Source organism: Equus przewalskii, chromosome 6 (genome assembly GCF_037783145.1).
Source record: "Equus przewalskii isolate Varuska chromosome 6, EquPr2, whole genome shotgun sequence".
Lineage (NCBI taxonomy): Eukaryota > Metazoa > Chordata > Mammalia > Perissodactyla > Equidae > Equus > Equus przewalskii.
In genome coordinates this window covers 92,237,664-92,259,981 of record NC_091836.1, presented here as the reverse complement: position 1 = coordinate 92,259,981, position 22,318 = coordinate 92,237,664, and the positions used below count along the sequence as shown (strand labels likewise).

General features: G+C 36.7%; 1 long non-coding RNA gene across 2 annotated transcripts in view; it reads right to left on the bottom strand.

Annotated features, from left to right (window-relative positions):
- Positions 1–21,537, bottom strand: part of LOC139084339 (uncharacterized) — a 28,667-nt gene extending 7,130 nt beyond the window's left edge. Inside the window, exons 1-4 of one of the 2 annotated variants that reach the window (XR_011541688.1) lie at positions 21,484–21,537; positions 6,947–7,067; positions 4,503–4,681; positions 536–587 (exon numbers count right to left, since the gene is read on the bottom strand). This is a non-coding gene — a long non-coding RNA (uncharacterized lncRNA). Of the gene's footprint in view, positions 1–535; positions 588–4,502; positions 4,682–6,946; positions 7,068–21,399 lie in introns of both variants that reach the window. The other variant, XR_011541687.1, reaches the window with a different exon arrangement.
- Positions 21,538–22,318: the final 781 nt, after the last annotated feature.

Genomic DNA, 22,318 nt, shown 5'->3' with positions numbered 1-22,318 from the left:
ATAGAAATATGGAGAAACAGCTGGAAATATTCCCAGGACATCTGAAAATCCAAACATCATTACATTTAAGATTTTAGCAAAACATGCAGGCAATTCTCTTAAGAATTGTTGTCACTTCATTTCAAGCTGTTCCTAGGGAATAAAAGTGCTGCCATGTGATATGAGAACAAGAGCTTCTGGGAACACAGAAGAGTCAAGGGAGTACCAAATGACTCTGTTGGTAATATTAGTCTTTTAGTTTTCCTTTGTTGGTTTTGATTTCCCTGAAATTCGTGGTTGAAATTATGAAGCTTATGCTAATGCTTACAATTCTTTTCTATGACATAGACACTCAACAGCTGTTCTCTTTGATCATAAGCTTTCGCAGAGCTAATTTTTCCTCACGTGTCAAATGTGTTAACAAAGACTACTCTATGATATTATATTAAAGATCAATTGAACAAGAATTTACTATGTAACTTACTTAGTAGGTGCTCAATAAATGATCACAATTGTTATTTAATTTGAATCACTTTAAAAATGCTTTAACACCTACCTCTAGAGTTACTGCTTTTCTCCGACTGGCTCCTTGAAAACTTAGACTGAGCCTGGAAACAAATTTAGAATTAAATGAAAAAAGAAGAGCTAACAACAACTTATATTTTTGTGCTCTCCTATATCATAGTTGGTGACAATTTTGTGATGTTCATAGTTCTAACATTTTAGAGTAGGATGGAAAGCTAGACGTACTGCTTTTATAGATCTGGAGACTAAACAATTTCTCTAAATCATGTAGTGAGCTGGTATCAGAAACAAAAATAGAAGCCACATCTTCTGATTCCCAAGATTATACTATGAAATTGTATGTACAGTTCATCAAAGTTTGTGCAAAGGTTTTTCCTAGACCTTCTCCAATCTTTAAAATTGCATTATTAAAGTCTTCAGTTTTCATGCCCCAAGTTTTCAAGCCATTGTGGATTATCACTTCCTTTATTATAAAGCTCTTGAGAATTACTCCCACATTCTATGGGAAATTCATATCTCACAAAAAATGGTCAAATCTATGTTCAATTTCCACTTACTTTCATTTTGGAAATTATTCTATCTTGACACCTATTTCCTGTTGATTTACTATTGTCTCTGATAATCCAAATTTATATTTTCCTTTAATGACCATAAATGTCATTACATCAAAGAATGTGTAGTTTGAGTATTTTATTGGGGGTTTTCAATACTGCTGTAATATGGTTTGATTTTGTAATTATTAAGTCATATGTAACAGCAGATAATAATAACGTAAAATCTATTATTATTCATTCCTCTCTTAAGTCTCCCAGGCATTCTGGCTATTGACAATTTATCAATTGTTGACTCTTTCTGATACTTTTCCTTAACCTCCCTCCAACTATGTTTGTGAGTCTTTACATTTATTGAATAGTTTATTATAATAAAGTCTCCTAACCAGTAAATATCTTCCCTTCTTGTCTCAGCTTTGGTAAGACATACTTACATTGTTGTATTGGTGTTAATTTCAGCATGTAACCTAACCATATCACAGAAAAATGCTCACGAATATTTAAGGGTATAAAAAAGCAGCAAAGCACCCAAAAAGATAGAATTCAAAATTTGACATACAATCAAAACAGTTTGTTTAATATACAAGCCAAAATTATAAGACATGCAAAAAAATCAGAAAAATGTAAGCCATGATAAGCAAAATATACAATACAACCAGAGACATTATAGATGATAGAATTAATAGAAAATAATATTAGAACAGTTCATACAGTTATAATCAATATGTCCAAGAAGGTAGAAGAAAGCATGAGTGTGAGAAAGAAAGACAGGGAAGGTATTAAAGAAAAGCAATCCTCACTAAATTTCTGAAGACAAAAAACAGAGTTTTAAAAAGTATGCATGGAACATAATAACAACAAATTAGATGCTGAAGAATAAAATATTTTTAATGCACCTGAAGAAATAGCAATAGGAAAAATGCTAGTTTTTTAAAAAGACACAAGGTTTTTATAACCATAAACAAAATTATCCTAAGCTGGAGGATATTTTTAAGCAAGCTAATAAACATGAAATGTGTGTCTCCAAAATAGAGGAGAGAGAAAGGGGAGAGAAGAAAACATTTTAAGAAATATTGGCTGAAAAATTTTCCAAACCTGATTAAAACTATAAATTCACAGATCATAGTTCAAGACCATCTCAATTAAAATCTCAGCAGGTTTTGATTCAGAAGTTTGCCAGTTGACTATAAAATATATGGCGAAATGCAAAGGACCTATAATAAAACAACTTTAAAAAAAGGAAAAATGTTAGAGGAATGAGATTACTGTTTTCAAAACTTTGATAAAGAAGATAATAATAGTATTTCTGAAATAATGTTAAAAAATAAGTCATATAGAGAAAGACAAATATGGCATGGTATTACTTACATGTGGAATCTAAAATTTAAAAAAAAATCCAACTAAAGCAACAGAGAGCAGATTGACAGTTGCCAGGACAGGGTGGTGGGGAAATGGGAAGAGTCTGGTAAAGGGTACACACTTTGAGTCTCAAGATGAGTGAGGTCTGAGGATCTCATGTGTAGCATGGTGACTATAGTTAATTATACTGTGCTGTGTACTAGAAATTTGCTAAGTGCCTTCATCAAGAGAAGGAACTATGTGAGGTGATGGATGTGTTAATTAACTTGATTTAAATATTTATTTATTATATACATATGATATATACTTAAGGAGACATTTGAAATGTATATAATTGTTTTGATCATTAAAAGTTTTTATTTACATGAAAAACAAAAGAAATTATCTCGGGACAGATGGTATAGAATAAGAATTGTGAGGGCTGGCCCAGTGGCACAGCAAAGTGCACACATTCCACTTCTGGCAGCCCAAAGTTCACTGGTTCAGATCCCGGGTGTAGACATGGCACGGCTTGTCAAGCCATGCTGTGGTAGGCGTCCCACATAGAAAGTAGAGGAAGATGGGCATGGATGTTAGCTCAGGGCGGGTCTTGCTCAGCAAAAAAAGGAGGATTGGCAGCAGTTAGCTCAGGGCTAATCTTCCTCAAAAAAAAAAGAAAGAATTGTGAGTAACCCCAAAAAACCCTGGCATAATGTGAAAGAGGAATCCAGCCCAGCCAAAAACAAAGCCTATTCTCTTTATAACCCTGCTAAAAGCAGATTCAGAAACCTACCGCACAGATTTTCATATAAGACAGACAGATAGACAGACAGACATAAGTAGATAGGAAATATATACCACCTAAAAATAACTTTTGATCAGGTTGAATATTGCCAAGGAGGAGATCATATATGACTGTAAATCATGCTTAAATTGAAAGGAACCCCTAATTATGAGGTAAATTAACTGTGATATGGTCAGTGTCCAAGCACTGGTTGAAACTACTAAAAAACCAGCTCCTTGTAACTGGGCTACTGGTGTGTATTGGGAAGAGAGTGCTGGGCTGGATGGTTTAACGTAATGCCTGGTACATAGTAGGCAGTCAATAAATGGTGTCTATAGAAAGCATATTTGTAGTTCATTTTAAGAACTTCTTGGAAATACAGGCTTGTGCATATACATTTTATTCTTTTTCCGTCACTCATAATTCCCCAGCTCCTAATTTATACCTTAATATTTATTTTCAACTATTTTCATTAAATACATTTGTTTTAAATGATTTCCAATTCTTTAGTATATGAAATAAAAGTATACAAAATACATACATATATGCTAAAAGATATAGTTAGAAGGGTGATAAACTAAGATTAAATTCTTTGAATATTGAAAAAGTAAAAATATTCTAAAAATCAGACTACCATATTGAAACCCAACAAGAAAGTAAGAAAATTTTTTTAAAAAGACTTAGTGGAAGTGTAAGTGAATATCTTCCCCAAACTCCTGACAAAGCTTCTCAAAAAAATAAGGTTTTCAGTAGCTGCATCAGCAGAGCTCAGTTAAGCTCGGAGAAAAATCACAGATCTACACAGATTCGAGATGAAAACGGCCTCTGAGGCTACAGAGTCTATCTTTTATGGCACGAGCGTTGTGTTTCATTAGCTTCGTGTTTGCCCATCTGCTTTTAAATGTCAAATAATATGAACCGGCAAACTAAACTGGTCATCCTAGAACTCAGGCAGCAATCAGCTAGGGCTCAGCTTCACCAGAGTTCGCTCTGTGAAGAACCCAAATGAATTTTCTGTATAATAGTGTACATTACTGACAAAAAAAAAAAGGAGTGAAAGATATTGCTCACGTAAATGTCCAGTTGCTTTCATAAAAAGAGCAAAACTTTTATTCAAGTTCTTAAAGATGTTTGGATAGTCACCAAGAAAAATAAGTTTACTTTTGACAAGTTGAATTGAGAGAGACAAACTATGTACATCTCTATTATTTCTAATGCGTCTTTTCAAATCCTGATACTTTTCTAAATCCTGCCAGAAGGTAAACACTGAGCCCTTAACAAATATGTTCTTATATCAAAAACATTCTAGAAACGAACATTGTCACCTGCTATAAGATGGTCCACACCATACTTTCTCTGAGGATCCTTCTTTGATCTGCTGTACTGGACATAATCATTTGTTTGTCTGTTTTCTTTTAGCCTAATACGTATAATGAATGAGCACGAAGTCAGCTCAATCCTCAGGTCCTTCATTTAGGGTCTCATAGCCTCAGTAAACCACATCCTACAAAGAGATAAATTTTTGTTGTTAGAAATGTGTTTAGCTACAAGTAACAGAATACTTACCTAACAGCTGCTTAAACAAATATAGGTGTATTTTTCTCCAGAAATCTTTGCAATTGTTGATTCAACTCCTCTAATATTTCCAGCAGGAATACAACCTCTTTCATTGTTTCTTCTTCATTATCTGTAGTGAATTGAAGTTTGTCCTCATGTTTGTTATTTCATAGTCCCAAGATGGCTGCTGCAGCTCCATATTTCACATCAGTGTTCAAGCACCAGCTATGGCTCTGCCTCTGATATTATGAGGAAACAAAACTTTTGAAGATTCTAACACCCACCAGCAGATTTGCAGTTAGATATCATTGTTCCTAACGTCAAGCGATGCTGAAAATTAAGGAGCGTGATTGTGGAGATTGGCATAGAACATTTATTTTCTGTCACATAGGGAGTTCATACCAAGGGGGAAGTGGATATTGAGTAGGTTTCCAATGGTATAGACGACAGTACAGGGTTATGTGATGATTATATGAGAATATGTGTAATCATCTGTCACAAACTGAGATTTCAACCAGTATTAGTACAGTAATATCAGCTATAGTACTTTACCTGCCTTAATCTATATTATATTCTGCTTGAAGGTGGGAGCTGTATTTAATTCATATATGTATATTTGAATACTTATGACTATTTAGAACAAGAAAGATGGAAGCAATTTTTTGCAATTATAGCTTTTATATAAAAATAGTTTTTATTTTATTTTTCTGTCTTTTAACATGTAAACTATCACTTTATCGCAATCATCAAGATTTTTTGTAAACTTTATAGTTAGACTGTAACCTTTGAGAAGTTTAGCACCATGGGTATTCTTCTTAACTCTTCAAATTATTGATATTTTGTCTCTTCAAAAAAAAGGCAAAAGACCTGTCCAACTGTAGCCACCGGTCTGGCGGATCTGCTGGATACTTGATATCTTTAAACAAAAATTTGCTTAACTAGATTCTCCAACTTTATATCAGCTTTATCTTTAGGAAGGAAAAATTTTAGTTTCTTCCTGGCCTCATAACGAGTTTATTTGACTTGTTCACTGCTTCAAACAAGTTCCTCCTGTGCACTTTTGTGATCACTGAAAAAAAATACATTTTTGTGGCACAGAGGGTGAGGAGTGAATTACAAGTAAAGATTGACATTTTTATGGGATATCTGTCAGGCGACTAAGCTCACTTTAAAAAATATTTAAGAACAAATCAAAGTAGGGGACATTATCAATGTCATAACCTCCTTCAAGCAAATGCAGAGAATGAAAGCGATTCATGAACAGCAAGAATTGGCAAAGACGTCGTCATGATATAGCAACAACAGTAGTCAGAGCCCCTCCAATAATTCTGAGGGCCCTACACATTGCAGCATGCCTACAGAGACCTCTATTTCTCATCAGAAAATTAATCAAAATGCTTAGAAGATTTCTAAAATCTCTTCCCTTTTTGATCTGTGAAATTGATTAATATGTAAACCATATGCACATAGATCTTTGTTCACTTATTATCCGGCAGAGTAGGCACTCAATAAAAAAATATTGAAAGTATTAATAAAATTCAAATGTGGAAAAAATCTAAAACTGGGAGAAAAACTCCCAATTCTAAAGGACTCTGCGACTTATTTTTCAGACCTTGAATTATGCACACTCAGACAATATGCCAAAAGCTTTGAACACTGTATCTCAAGGAATTCCGTCAAACATATCTAGTGATACAACGATCACTACATCCAGTGACCACGTGCGCCATGTTTACTCTTCTCTCAGCTTAGGTAATCACCAGTACTCATTATAAATCTGGTTAAGACTGATATACACAAAAGGCAATTAACGAATGCTAACTAGTGAACTGAGGGCAAAAATTATAAAGGTAGAAACTCAATACAAAGAGGCTCAAGATCTCCACCGTTACAAGAGTGATCATCATTCAGAATAAACATTAAGAGAAGTACATGGGGTTTCAGATAATTACTGAATTAGAGTTTCTCACTCTTGGTTCTGACTACACAGGTCATTTAAATTGAACCCCAAACCCCAATTACTCCATTAAACACTTAAAACTTGGGCCAAATCACTGAAAAATGGATGCATGACCTCTGCCTCAACACTATGCTTGAAAACTTTAACGGTGGTTCCAATCAATATCATCAGAAAGTCCAAATCTGGACATCTTTGGCAAGACTTGATTATTAGAGGCCAGGAAAAGCAAAATCCAATAAGCAACCCCACGACCTCATTTCGTCGGAGTATGTTACATATCCCATTCCAGCTCCTTAGGTATTTCTTTCTCCTCAGAAAATTGAAGTGTTTAATCAATCTGCTCTTACAACGCCTTAGTTCCATGATGTTTTATCTGTGAAAAAGAAGAAAACAAAGCTGAGAAAGAAACCCTTAACATCTAGGAGACCATGAGTCTAATTGAACTACAAAGAAGTCCACATTCTTTATAACACTTTTTTTTTTTTTTTTTTGGTCTGTGCCAATCTTCCCATATTTTGTGATTAGGATGCCCGCCACAGCATGGCTTGATGAGCAGTGTGTCAGTCTGTGCCTGGAATCGGAACTGGCTAAATCCCAGGCTGCTGAAGCGTAGCAAACTTAGCCAGTCTACCACCAGGCAGGCTGTTTATTACAACACTTTTTAACAAAAATTTTAACACCAATATTTGTAGACCTCTCAATCTCTAGAAACAAGTTTCAAATGCAATTTACATACAGTTATATCTGACTCCAAAGTAAACACTTTCCATATTTGCTCATTTTAATCTTAATCATTTCTTATCATCAATAATCTGGATAAGCGCCCAGTACACACAGAAGTAATTCATAAGCCCCAAATAGTAAACTAGTGGTACTTAACAAGAAGTGATGAGTCTCCTATGGAAAAAAGTTCCAAATTCTCCACAGACCTTAAAATCCAGTGAATCCGATTTACTGAATTACAGAATCTCATAACTATGAGAGACCTTAGACATTATTTAATCAGCCCACGATGAAATGCTTCAATCCTGCCTTTAACCTCTCTGAGCAAGGCTCCCCCAGCCGCCACGTGAGCACCCAGAATCTATACAAGGGATTAGACGCTCCCAAAAGCACAGATGGAGATGGGCTGTATGGCAAAGTACATATTAAAGGTTAGTGAAGTGTAGTGGGCCTAGGAGGGCGAGAGCAAGAGAAGATTTTAATTAAATTTTGTTCAGAGAAGTAGATTTTGAACTCATGCCACAATAACTGGTTTATCTCTCTTTAAAACAACCTACAAATTCTTTATACTATTTAAGAATGACTTTCAGTTACCAATGTTCATGTGACTATACATAATGCATAAAACATTTCGGATAATTCAATGTGTAGTATAGTATAGCAATAGATCATTTTAGGTACTTGCAGTCGTTCCATATCCATAGAAAAATAAATTCTCAAATTGAAATAAATCCTCAAAAATAGTGGAAAATATGCTATTAAAATTATGATTTTAATAAGAGACTATTTAACACATATTAAAAGAAAACCACTTAGCGGTGCTTCCTGAGCCAAGAAATAATTCAGTCTTCCATAAATATGCTTATACAGATAGGATCCCTCATGTATTTTGAAAATTACACAGAATCACGCAGTTACATTGAACTTAACGTATACCAAACTGCTAATTAAAATAGCTATTATAGAGACTAAAAAGATAAAATATCGTCTTCAGGGACCCTTTTGTTTAAAAGTTCTAGTAGATTTTTTTTCCCACTGATTGGGTCCTGGGTCGTTACTGGATGAGCAATTGTTAGAAAGATTTAAAAGAGGAGAGAGAGAGACAGAAAGAGAGTGTTGCATGCAGTGAGTGCATCTAAAACAAGAGATGTGAGTCCTAGTAAGAGAGGAAGGTGATCACAGGATTAGGAAATACTGAAAGGCCTATTTGTTGGATATGTTCAGAATCTGACATAGGAATCACAGAATAAAAAAACCCAATGCAAATTATAAACAAAAGTAAATTCAACATACAGCCCATTGAAACACATCATAGTGATAATTCAGTAAACACAATGACAAAGAAAAAAATTCTTAAAAGCAATCAGAAAATAAAGGGAGATTACTTTCAAGGGAGCAACGAGTAGAGTCATAGATGATTTTCCAACATAATTAATGGAGTCCAATAGATAAGACAATTGTATGTTTATAATGAAAGGAAATAACTTCTAACGTAGAATTTGTACTCAGTGTAAATGTCCTTCAAGAACAAAATATATTTTTAGAAAGCCAAAAAATACAGAGATTTTACAATCAGCAAATCTGTACGAAGGGAAATACTAATGAATATTCCTCAAGTGAAGGAATATGATTTCAGATGGAAGCCCAGCGATATAGAAAAGGAAATAACAATGAGAGGCCAAGTATGTGAGGAAATCAAAATGACTGTTGGTTATATACAATAGTAATGGTAATGTCTAGCAGAGTTTAAATAATGTGGGTATAAATTACATGAAAAATTGCATATATTTCAGGAGCTGAATAAATACAGATCCTTTCCTTGTTCAAGAAGAGGGGATAAGTATCACTTAACATGAGAGTTTTGTGAGATTAAGATAGACATCTGAAACTTTAGGTAACCACTAAACAAAATAGTAAATCAGTGTATAGCATTCAAACATAGAGAAAATATAATATTTTAAAAAAGATAGTCAATGAAAAGGATGCAAGTAAAGAGAGAAAGTTAGGACAATAGAAAATATATGGTAAGATGGTAGATTTAAACCCAAATATATCTATGATTAAATTTAGTTAAATCATCTAATGCTCCAATTAAAAATGAAGAGTGTGAGATGTGTTAAAAACACCATGTAAATTAAAAGAGACACAGCCAGCTAAAATACAAGAATAGAGTAAGGCTGAGAGAGGCATGAGGAAAACTTATATACCATACAAATGTGAACCAATATATGTATATATATAAGTTAATAACCAATGATTAATAATTTACATACTATATTAATACAAGACAAAGTCGACCTTCACACAGAAATCATTACAAGAGATAAAGAGAACATTTTATAATATTTAAAATGTTGAGTTCACCAGGAAAATATAAAAAAAATACCAATTCTAAATGAGTATCCTGAAATTTGTAAATCTAAATGGAAGTAGAGTGGCAGGTTTTCATACTCGAGAACAGAAGATTCTGAGTCGTAACTGGATGTCATCCCCACGCTTCTGCAGATACTCTCTTCCTGGCCTTGGCTGATCTCATTTTTTTGTTTGTTTGTTCTTATCTGTGAAATGCCCCTTGTCTCATTAGGATGTCATAATAATGAAATACGACATGTGAAAGCATCTAATACCGCACATGATATAGAATAGAAGTGAACATTTCACAGCATGAAATAGATTTTAAAAACTGAAAACATAAGTCGTGGTTTTGCTGGTTGACACTGGAGAGAGATCAAGAGTGAGACGGCCCGGAGCTGGACTGCTGCCTTGACTTTGCCACTGACTTGCTGGGTTGGAACAAAAAAATACCACCCTGGGACAGCCTAGGTTCCCCATCTTTAAATTGATGCTTAAATATGTGAATCAGTACCTTCTGTCACTGCCTCCTTCATGCTACTTCCAACTGAAAATTCTATAAAGATTAAACGAGGCCATCCTACTGCATAAAGAGACGCTTTGGCTTTATTTCCACCTGTCTTAGGAGAAGTTGTCCTGTTCCCTGCTGCAGCCGATCATTCCCCACGGGAGGCACTGATGGCTGTACTGTATGAGGCAATCCCACCAAATTGTGGGTGCCTCATGTTGGCCCTTCAAACTCACTGTTTCTTTAGCTGAAATAACTTCCTACTTATGAGCTATTTTATTACCACTAGGATTGACTTTTCTGAGCTGTTTCACTTGACTCTCTACGACAAAGGCAGAAGACAAAACACCTGACAAGACCTCGCTCACTGCAGAATTTTCCCTAGTTTTGGAGGTCTGGATTTCCCCCAATCAATGTCAATTATGTTTGGGTTCTATTTAAGCAGTTTCTTATGCCAATGCTCTTGACAAGATATCTAGAAATTCTTTCAATTTAAGCATAGCTTTGCACATCCAAATCTCAGTGAAGCACACTTCTTTCTCATTTACAGGATTAATATTTCAGACAACTGAAAGAATAGAAAATGGTCAGAATAATTAGAAGATAGAGCTCTCCAACTTCTAATGTTTTGTTTTGTTTGTTTCTTTAAAGTATGTCATCACAGTGCTGCATTACTGAAATAAATTCTAGATAAATTAACATTCTTTGCATGTTGATAAAAAATTCAATTCATGTTAGTATAGTGTGACTATTGCTTCCTTTTAGGAAAATAGTGGACTGGATAAAGATATTCTAGGGAAGAGCCTGGTGGCATAGTGGTTAAATTTGTGCACTCCACTACAGCAGCCTGGAGTTTGCAGGTTCGGGTCCTGGGTGCAGATCTACATACCACTCATCAAGCCACACTGTGGTGGCATCCCATGTATAAAATAGAGGAAACCTGGCACAGATGTTAGCTCGGGGACAGTCTTCCTCAAACAAAAAGGGGAATTTGGCAACAGATGTTAGCTCAGGGCCAATCTTACTCACCAAAAAAAAAAGAAAAAAAGGAAAAAGATATTCTATTCCATAAATTCTAGTCCTTGTACAAAAAGGACATATATACTAGTTTTAATTATTTTTAAATGAAGATTCTGAATAAGCTTTTTAAATGTTAAAAGCAGTAACATAAATCAATTAATGCATCTGTGTGCATGCGATCTTTTGTTGGAATCCTACGTCAAAGTCATTCATAGCTAGAGCAGGCAAAGCTGATTAATTACTGAGTCCAGGAGGCCACAGGGCATTGAGGTGACAGTCAGACCCTGGGATATTTTGGAATAGCTTCAATAATATAATGAATAAAATTTGCATTTTTTTTCTGTAACTTCTTAATAAAATTACAAAGAAATTAGCCTCTAGTATTCTCAAACATATGAGGGCAAACTCAGTTTTAATTAGAAAAGCCAGAAAATACTTTCAAAATCCTTCACAGCCACACTAAAAAATACAGCATTTTCTTCATTCTTTAAAAAATAGCGATCATTCTCGGGGTAAAAATAATATCCATGTAGTAAACATCTGTATTGGACTTCCCAGAAGGAGGCGTGCTCATCTTTCATTCTTACATTTGCCTCATCTGATTTCATCCTTGACTCCATATTCGCATGGAGTATTAATAAGCATACTATTAAATGATTTGAATATTATAGAACAATTGTACAACTGTTTAAATTATCTAGTCGATTCTGAAGTAGTTAGATATCAAGGATCATGAAAAAATAAGTATGCTTACAGCATACGTGGCACTGAGTCAAACCTCTTAGCTGCATGTTGCTTTGGCAATTGGATAAAAATCATGTATTCTCTCTTGTGTCTCCCTGGGAAAAAAAAATAAGCATGCAGTACACACACACACTACCAAAGAAACCGCTGCATACACCGTTTGCATGAAATATCTTGAGATTTCCTGACCCCTTAGGATCCAACCATGGTCCCAAGTTTAACAACCTCTGATATAGGGAGACATTTATGTTTCTATTTTCTTTAGCAGAAGGCTAGATATCTGGTTTATTAAGAAGAAATACAATCTGTTGCGAGTTGTGTTCTCCAGAAGCTAATAATGAGATGGAGATTGAGTATAAGATGCTTATTAGGTGCTTATTCCACAAAGAATATGGAAACAGGATCAAACAGAAGTTTAGCTGTGATGCAGACTCAATCAAGCCTCGGCCGACCAAGAAAGCATCTCTAGAGGGAATATTGCCTGTAAGGGTTGTCCTGAGACAGGCTAAAATGGCTGGGACTTATGCCTTCTCTCTCAATTACTATATACAAGTTGTCCTGAGAAGGGCCTGATATCAAGTGATGTGACTCTCTGGTAGAGAACAGCCATGAGGAGCTGACACCCAGATACTGTGTGTTTACTACACTCACCACTGCGGGACAACAACTCCTTTCTTGAAGAGGGATATGGTCAGTCTACTCTTGTGCCACTGAGATCCACTTGTCTCCGTGCATTTGAACAGCTGACCCTCCAGGATCCTGGTGGGCCTCTCTTCTTGAGGGAAAACATAGAAGAGAAGAGTACTGAGATAGCTGTGACTAGAGTTGTTCTCATTGCTTCAATTGACGCTCAGCGTTTCCCTCCTCTACTCTCAATTCTAGATCATTCTCACAGTTAGCTGCCACCTTTTAAGTTCCTTACTCTGAGGAGTCTAAAACCTTGTCCATCATGTCCTTCCTAGCCTGGGGTGGCTGCACTTGTTCACTCACAGTCAAAATTAGACATAAGGGTACAAGAGGCAGTCAAGTGAATTGGCTGAGCCCCACATGCTTCCCTCTACGGTGAAATTGTAGTCCTGCTTTTCCCTGATTATCTGGATCAATTACTCTTGCTAAGAAATGTTTCTTCTTCTTGCCTGCTAGTTGTTTGATACAAAATGCCCAGGTGATGATCATAGCTATAATTCAAGGTAACACTTATTATAGCCTTTAGAAAAAGTTCTCCCATTAGGGAATGGAACTTCTAGCATTACGGAAACCAGGGTTGCAGGGATGGGAAGCACAATGTTCTCAAAGGGCTCGTTGAGAATTATGAAATGTGAGGCACTGCTTGTTACACCTCTTGGTTCCAGGATCCATATATTCTCCCTGTTGGGAAAACAGTGACATATAAAGGGCTTTGGTTTAATTTACATATGCATCCTGTGCAGTGTTAACAAATCCTCGTAGAGTGCTGCCTCTGAGCTGTTGGTTCAGCTATGGCTTCAACAGGTTATTGCAATGTTCCATGATGCCAGCTGATTTTGGGTGATGCAGTGTCTGATGTGATGTGACCAATGCATCCCATGAGCATGGGCTCTCTCACGTATCTTCTTTGCTTCAAAGTGCCTACCTGATCTGAAGCAATATTATATGAGATCTCATGCTAGTGGAGCAAATACTCAAACCCTCAGATATCAGCGCTGCCTAAAAGTCCATGACCTTGAGGACCTTGAAGGTATTATGCTAAGTGGAGTAAGTCAGATGGAGAAAGCCAAATGCCACTTGATTTCACTCATATGTGTGTGGAAGATTAAGAAAACAAGAACAAACAAGCACATAGATAAAAAGAATAGATTGGTGGTTACCAGAGGAGAAGGGGATGCAAGGAGGGCAAAAAAAGAAAAGAAAAAAAAAACCTCATGGGCAATGTATCTACTTCTGGGAGAAAAAATATCTCTGGCTCTTCCAGAGCTTGTAGGGGACCTATGTAATCAACTTGACACATCAAGGAAAAGTTCCATATCAGAGGTTCAACACTGGCTTCTGTGACTGGTAGGTTGGACATTTGACAGCATCAGTAACTAAACTAGCCTTGGTAATAGCGGTCCATGATGTTAGGCAAATGGATAGTTTCCACCTCTACCATTTTGTTCAACTGGTTCATTTTCCCATTGTGCTGTCACTGGACTGGCCACTCATAGTGTGACTAATGTCACCCAGTCAGATGACTGTGTCTACTGGGATATTTAGTGCCTCTTTCATGGTAATGTTCTCCAAAGGACACTTTGTATGATACAAAGATCTTTATGCTTTATGCTCATGTCCATAGTTTGTCTACATGCCAATTTCCTACACCTCCTTGTCCATCACCTTCGAGTACTTTTGCTTAACCCCCTGACCAGCCAGGCAAGCTATTTGCCAAGCCCATGAGTGGGCATGTACTTTAAACTTGAGCCAGTTCTCTTTCCACATGAGGTAGACAGATAGATGTGTTTATATTGGAAAGATTTCCATCGCCACTCTCTTTCAAGGCCACTCTTATTGTAGATATATATTTTTCAGTTGCACCCATATGTGGAGAGTTGACTTATTTGTAATATAAGCTCAGGCTTTTCTTCTTCCAGGTGGATAGATACATGGGATTTCCCAGAACTTGTAGGCACATGTTGATGAAGGGCAGTGGCAAAAGAATATGAGTCCCATGGGCATCTAGACTACTTGCTCACATAGTTTGCTGGAACCCTCTGGTCCTAGTGGTGCTCAGTCTCAGATGTATCTATCTTACAGTGATTTGTTGCCCAGATACAAAATCTTGTGATTTGGTGGGTCTAAGAGAATGCAGTTCATGATGGATAGTTCTGGACACATGGCCACTTGGTGTCCCAAGATCTGGAGTTATGTCTCTACAGGGACTTTATAGCATGTCAGGAATTGTTTCTCATGAAGTGCGTTATTCTTTGCATATGTAATCTGTTGAGTCCTGTGACATCTGCAGATTGTCCGACATCGTTGGCAGGGCTGCTTTCACCACATCCTGGACACAGCAGATCATTGTCCTACTCCGCAGCCTTTTATTTCACACAGCATACAGGCCAGAAGCGTATCTCAGGATGTGGAATGTGTTTCCCACGGAACCTGAAGAAACCCATGGAGCACTGTGTTTCCTTCTTTGGAGTAGAAGGTACAAAATGAAATAATAGAAATAATACTTAAATGTCTCATTTGTATGGGATATCCTGACACACATCTGACCTCTGGGCTCCTAAAAATATTAGTAGGGTTTATCTCCTGCCCTGTAAGTACTTGAGTCTTAACAAGCCCTTCAGCTTGTTAGTCATATTCTGCTCATCTGGCCAGATGAATATAATGTTATTGATGTAATGAAGTAATGTGATGTGTGGCGGAATATCCAAACTTTCCAGACCTTTCAATGTATCTTGTGAGAGAGGGTAGGAGAATCATTACAGTGAAGAGGAAAATGAAATGCTTATTGTTGTCCTTTCCATAAGAAAGTACCTGCATTCTGTTTCTCATTATAGATATGGTTAGAACAAAAATGAATTTGCCATAACACTGACTATATACTGTACACTTGAAGTCATATTAATCTGTCCTAGCATAGATACCATATCATGTAAGGCTGCTGCAATCAGGGCTACTATTTGAATGAACTTGAAGCAACCTACCTTCATCTTCCAGTATTACTCTAGATTCTGTAGGAAACCATCTGTTAACTTAAGTGAACATACGATATGATGGGGGCCACCACACTTGAACCTTTTATATCTTTGAGTAGTACTAATCTCTCTCATGCTTCCAGAGATACACTATTGCATTTGATTTCCTATCTTAGTTGCCACGGGGGAGGGTAATTTCAGAGCCCTTCTCCTTGGAGGCTACAAGGTTCAAATCCAATTGTTAAAACTCAGTAGTGGTTTAACCGAGTTTTTACAATTGGATCTCAAACTTGAGCCACCTGCCACCAGCAGTGTATTCCTCACTGCCAAGCTAGACATTAGTGAGTCAACTCACAAATTTCACCTTATCATATGCTGACTTAGAATGCTCTGTATTACTAACTTTCTTAGGATTGGGCTGGGAAAGGAATGTAAGCTTTTTGTTAAGGATCCACATCTGGGGATGGAAGGAGGAGGAAGTCACAAAATGACCAGGCATCCTCATTACCACATCTTGATCAACAAATGTGGGCGGCCCTGGGAAGGGCATGGCCTCAGGCAACGTGGCTGTCTGCAGCTGAGGCCAACCTTGAAAGCGCCTACAGCTGATCTTCCTTGAAAGTGGATATGGGTGGGATATCTCCGTATCTGCCCAGATCACAATGGTTTATTTTAAATGGAAGGATTTTAAGACCAAATAACACCTTGAGTATTATTGAAATTAATGTCTGGGCAATTTGGACATATGTCCAGTTTAATATCTTATTGAAATGGCTCTAAATTCATGAGAAAAATCATGAAGTAACTTTGCAGATATTGCAGCAGCTGCTGGGAACACAGTCTTGAAATAACAGACCTTGTCTTTCTTTCCATGAATTTTGATTTCTCATGGTAGTGGGAGGAAAGGTATGTTAAAAAGAAAATCAAATAGGTGGATAAGTGAGACATAGTTAGATGATTATAATTGCTATAAACAAAATAGAGGAATATGAAATGACTTTGAGGGGTCTTACTAGATCAAGTGATCAAGAAGATATCTTTTGGATGAGGAAACGTCAGCCATGCAAAATTTGAGCAAAAAGCTGTTCCAGGCAGAAGAAACAGCAGATACAAAGGCCCTAAGGTGTGATAAGTTTGGGACATTTAATAAAGAAGGCAACGTGACAGGGTATAGTGACCATGGTAGTACATGGCCCAAAGTGAACTTAGAGATAGAAGTACCCACCGGATCATAGAGAGTGTCATATGCCATGAATAAGTAGTTACTGTCCTGGAAATTTGGACCACGTAAATAAAAGAATGGATCCCCTTGCAGTGAGAGCAGCACAAAAGTGAAGATAAGAAACAGCAAACTGGAATAGGTAGAAGGATCTAGTCAGCACAGGAAGGTGAATGAGTAAACAACATTGAGAATAAACGACTCAAGGAAAGAGAAGGCGTGTGGCCCGCAAAAGAGACAGAGTTAGGAGAGAGTCCTTACGTCTACCCTATGTCCTCCAGTATTTGGAGTTCTAACCCCAATTTTCATGTGTTTTCAGTGCAGATGAATATGTAGAGAAGCACAGGTCAAATCCAGGAGGGAGAATTCCAACATTTAGAGGGCTGGTGCAAAAGAGGAGGCATCAGAAAGAAAGACTGAAAATAAAAAGAGTCAGAAAGATAGGAATAAAACTGGGAGAATGTGTTATCATAGAAGCCAAGAGAAAAAACAATGTCCTGGAAATGAAAAAGACCTAAATTAAAAGTATAAATCCTTAAAGCATCCAGCAAGAAGGGAAAAAAAGTCTAAAGTCCCCAGAGGGTGGGGGGCTTCTGTAGAAGGTGAGATAAGAATTTGATGAAAGATACTCAAGGAGGGACTTTATACCATAGCAGGAAAGCTGAACAGCTTCAGCATCCAACTAGCAAGAAGGGACCATGGATTATTAAAACGCAATGAAAAGAACTTTTATATACATCCAAAATTAATCTAATGTCTGGTATGTGAGTGGAGTCGGTGGAAAAGAGAATATCAAATATTTAATGGTCATGAAGTCTACGCCAGGTATTTTTCATAGTCTAGGGAGTAAGAGCACAGAATCCATAACCAGACTGGCCGCACTCAAAGCCACTTCTATCAATCACCAGTTTGTGATCTTGAGCAGTTTGAATATTCTCTCAATTCTCTTACTACAAATTGAAGATAAGACCAATATTTACCTCATAGGGTTATTGTGAGGTTTATATATGCTCCATAAATACTTTGTATATGTTATTATTACGATGGTATTTAGTCTCTACAGTAACCCTCTTGGATGAGTAGCATCTCTATTTTAATGATGAGGGAAGGAGGCTCGGGAAAGTGACTTTGAAAGATCTACCACTGGTATATGAAAGACAAAAGATTCAGATCTGTGTCTTCTTATTACAAAACTCAAGTCTTCCCATTCTGATTTGCAGTCTAAGAAGAAGGACATCATTTCTCCAAGCCATACTGGCACTTGAGGTGGATATAATATCAATGAGACTTAGATGTTAACACATTTTTCATCTAAGGAAAGCTACCAAGAATTTCTATAGAAAACAGTTCCAAATACAGTCAAATGAAAAGTTGTGTTTTCTAAGCAACTACTATGCACCCAGTTGTATTGGAGCCTGGGTGAAAATGATAGAAGGCAATAACTAAAAAACAAACTGGTCCGGGCTGGCCCCGTGGCCGAGTGGTTAAGTTCGTGCGCTCCGCTGCAGGCGGCCCAGTGTTTCGTCAGTTCGAATCCTGGGCGCGGACATGGCACTGCTCATCAGACCACGCTGAGGCAGCGTCCCACATGCCACAACTAGAAGGACCCACAACGAAGAATACACAACTATGTACTGGGGGGCTTTGGGGAGAAAAAGGAAAAAATAAAATCTTTAAAAAAAAATTAAAAAAAAAAAAAACTGGTCCTCTTTGATTAAATTTCAAAGCAAAACTGAAGTGTGGAGGAGAGTTGTTCATTTCCGATGACACCATTATGATAAACTCATTGTAATTCATAGTCAGTCCCACAGTCCTTCAAAGTTTGGAAATAAAACTTTTGTGGCACCTCAAGAATAGTTCTGGTTCTCAGGGGCTACCTGGAAGTGATCAAGAGCTGGAATGCATACAAAGCGTCCCTGGTCCTCAAGGAAAACATTTCTAAAACCTTAAGTGTATTTACACCAAACTTCTGCTTAGCAGTAGAACAAAACTAAGGGGGAGAAAATGCTAGTGTTATGAATTTTATATTTTATATTGTCCTCCAGGAACGCTCATTCTTTAAAAGCAAGAAGCTATTTTCAAGCTTTACTAAATAATTGGATAACCAAATAGAATGTCCATGTTTTTGTCTTGTGTTTGTGTTTTATATATCAGGAGATTTTAAGAAAAACCCTCTTGTGATGAGGCAGCTCAGGCATAAGCAAATAAATAGAACCTTCTTGTGTTTCCGTCTCAGACACTGAAAACTGGGAGCAATGCATGGGCTGACTCTGAATCGCAAGTGTCCTCACCTGCACGAGAGGGACCACGCGCCTGGACTGGCTCCCTTTCAGGACAGCTGGAAGATCTTTTGGGCGGAATTGCCTTTAGAAAGTCAACAACATATGAAACCCAGATAATTATTAGGAAACTGCATAGGAGATGACACCTTCGTGAAAAGAGGAATGTAAGAAATCACACTCCTCTGATGACGTTTGGTTGAGAATTAAGCACAGAGGGAAGCCAAAGCAAAAAAGAAAATAAACAAAAGCATTTATTAGCCATTGAATTTTTCACAAAATATTAATGATCCTTTTTTCTAAATGCAAGAGCCACTGGAGAAATTTTGACATTACTTAAAAAATAACAGCCTGACATCAAAGCCTCCCTGGGTGACTGGCTGTTTCCGGCAGGACAGCAAAATGTCGGAGACACGGCCATACATTCATGCTTCATCGATCGTTATTAAAATCAAACACACACACACAGACACATAATCACTTGTTATTTTCATCGCAGCCACAAGAATCAAAGAGCTATTCAAGCCTGAATATTTTCATGTTGGGGTACGGTGTGGGAAGAGAAAGTGGCTCATAAAGGACTGTGCTAAATACGGTGCAAAATCCTGTGCACCTCAAATATGTTGCCTTACTTTTCATATGTAAAAATATAAGTTCTATAGAGAGTGAGCTGTGGTCAGGCTGATTTCTTCTAAAACACGAGATGTAATTAATCATGACATTCATTGAATTTGTAGTAGAGAGAAATCCAAAAATTCAAGGCCCAGCTGTGAAAAAGCATACTTTTATCTTGAAACGTTTCTCAACTGTTTTCAGATCTTAACTAAATAGTAATTTCCTAGAGAGACCAGATTTCTATCAGTGGCCTGAAAGAAAGAAAAAATCATGAGGTATATAAATATCAAAAGTCTTAAAGTCTGCTTTTATATTGTACCTAAATAATTATTCTCAGGACTTTAAAAATTTTAAGTAGATTACATAACATGAACCTATTTTTCAAATAATTTTCCTATTTCATTGGCTCTATTGAGAAATAGAATAAAGACAAGTTATATATATTTTTAAATTCTTTTTTGAGTGACTGCTTTCATTTACTGCTAACATTCATGGATCTGGCTAAATTAAGTATCCTCTTTGTGCATCTCCAAGGAAATCAATCAATAAGAACATTTTCCAAAATAAAACATATTCTTCAAAATACTCTGTTCAAGTTGACTGTTAGCCAAATTTAGGTCACGATGGAAATAACTTTAACTTTAGAATTTTTCTACTATTTTATAGGGTGAAAATGCACCAATATATCAGATTTATCTGACATCCTTAAGAAATAAGTCACTACCATCTAAAGCAGGTAATATCAATTTCTTTTCTCCTCTGACTTTGCATATAATAGATGACAGTGTGCTGTATTTGTTGAGTGCAATGATGATCTGTCAGTGGCTTTAAAGATGCTTTTCATTTAATATATGACAGAGGATTTTATCCAGTGACATCTGGATGAGTAGTGTGTCAGTTAACAGGAAAAGTAAGTTAAATCAGAGAATCGTGATCAGATTCAGATCAGATCAGAACAAATTGAGGGGAAATTAAGAAAATCTCACTTACAATGCCAACAAAAAACATAAAGTACTTAGCAAAAAAACTTTAAAAACTTTTGTAGGGTAATAGTGTTGCTTGTTGGTTTCTTTGTTTTTCACTCTGATAAGGCCCATCCCATGCAAGATCCCTGACACTTATTCTGAATTTACACAGTTTTCATCGCCTTTGAGTTCTCTCCATTTGAGCTTCTCTCCCACCACTGTGCTCCCCCTCATCAGTGAAGTTAATAGTGATGATTTGTTCTCCCTTTTTTCATGATTCAACAAAGAGCAAAATAAATACTTGGCATAGCTGGCATAGCTAAGATGAGCATTTTGAAGAAAACATAAAAATTTACTACAAGATTAGTAAACAAAGAAATTAAAAATTTATCAATAATTTTGGCTTACTATGTATAGAGAGTTTTAACACTACTGTGGTTAACTCTTTTGTTTTTAGTGTTTGCAAGCCCCTAAATGTACAAACATCTTCTTGAATATAAATATATCTACACAAATGGTTTTTCAAATATTCCCGTTGCAAGTATAAAGTAGTCATTTTTTTTCGGTTTAATTTCTTTTCCTTCCTTCTTTCCTTCCTTCCTTCCAGACATTCATCATTACCTGTTGTTAACATCTGATGTCTCTCCTTTGGATGGATTGCTGTACAAAAATATTTTCTCACACTTAAGCACTATTTTTACTAACCTTCCCAGGAAAGTAAGACATCCTTGTTACCTTGGAGATGAATGCCAGCAATATGATTAAAACAATAACCATTGAACATTCTAGAAGGGTCAACCTTCAGTTAGTTCTAAAGGAGGGGTGCACAGTTTTGGGCTGCCATTTTAGTCTGGAATTAGCAGAGGAAAAAATTAATGCACATGGCCATCAATTATGCATGGTACACAGAAGATCCAATTTGGAGACAAGATACCTGAGAAAAGATTGCCTTTTTTTTCCAGCTATATTTTCTAGATCTGAGTTCACATATAGAGTAGCTTTTTTTGGTTTTTTTCTTTCAGTACATGACAGGCAAAGTGTCTGGAGGAAAACCACTGAGTATACGGGGGAAACTAATAAGCACAAGTACGATCAAAAGCTGTGGCACTCGTGTCTGCAGACTCTTCCGAGGGCAGAGCTGGCATTGTTTCTCATCACCTCCAGATCATTAATTTATGATCCAAGAGGAACAGTAAAAATATGACTTTCAGCAAAAGCAGGCAGAGGGAAGAAATTGAACAGAAATTATTTATGTTAGAATAATTCTAACATATTTTATAACTATTGGAAATGGTGCAGTTAAAGAGTAACAAGAAAAAGAATATTACAGTTTTATCTATTAACCGTCACAATTTTTCTATACTGGGAGCTGTTGAGTGTAGGGTATCCAGCCCATTGCCAGAGAGGTATGTTCTAAATCAGAAGAGGAGCTGCAGTCAGGGTCTGCCAGGGGCTAGGAACTCTATTGTTGCGTCGAATTCTCACGAACACCCTGTGGCGTACTGCTTTTCCTCAGTCTGCAAGTGAACAAACGGAAGTT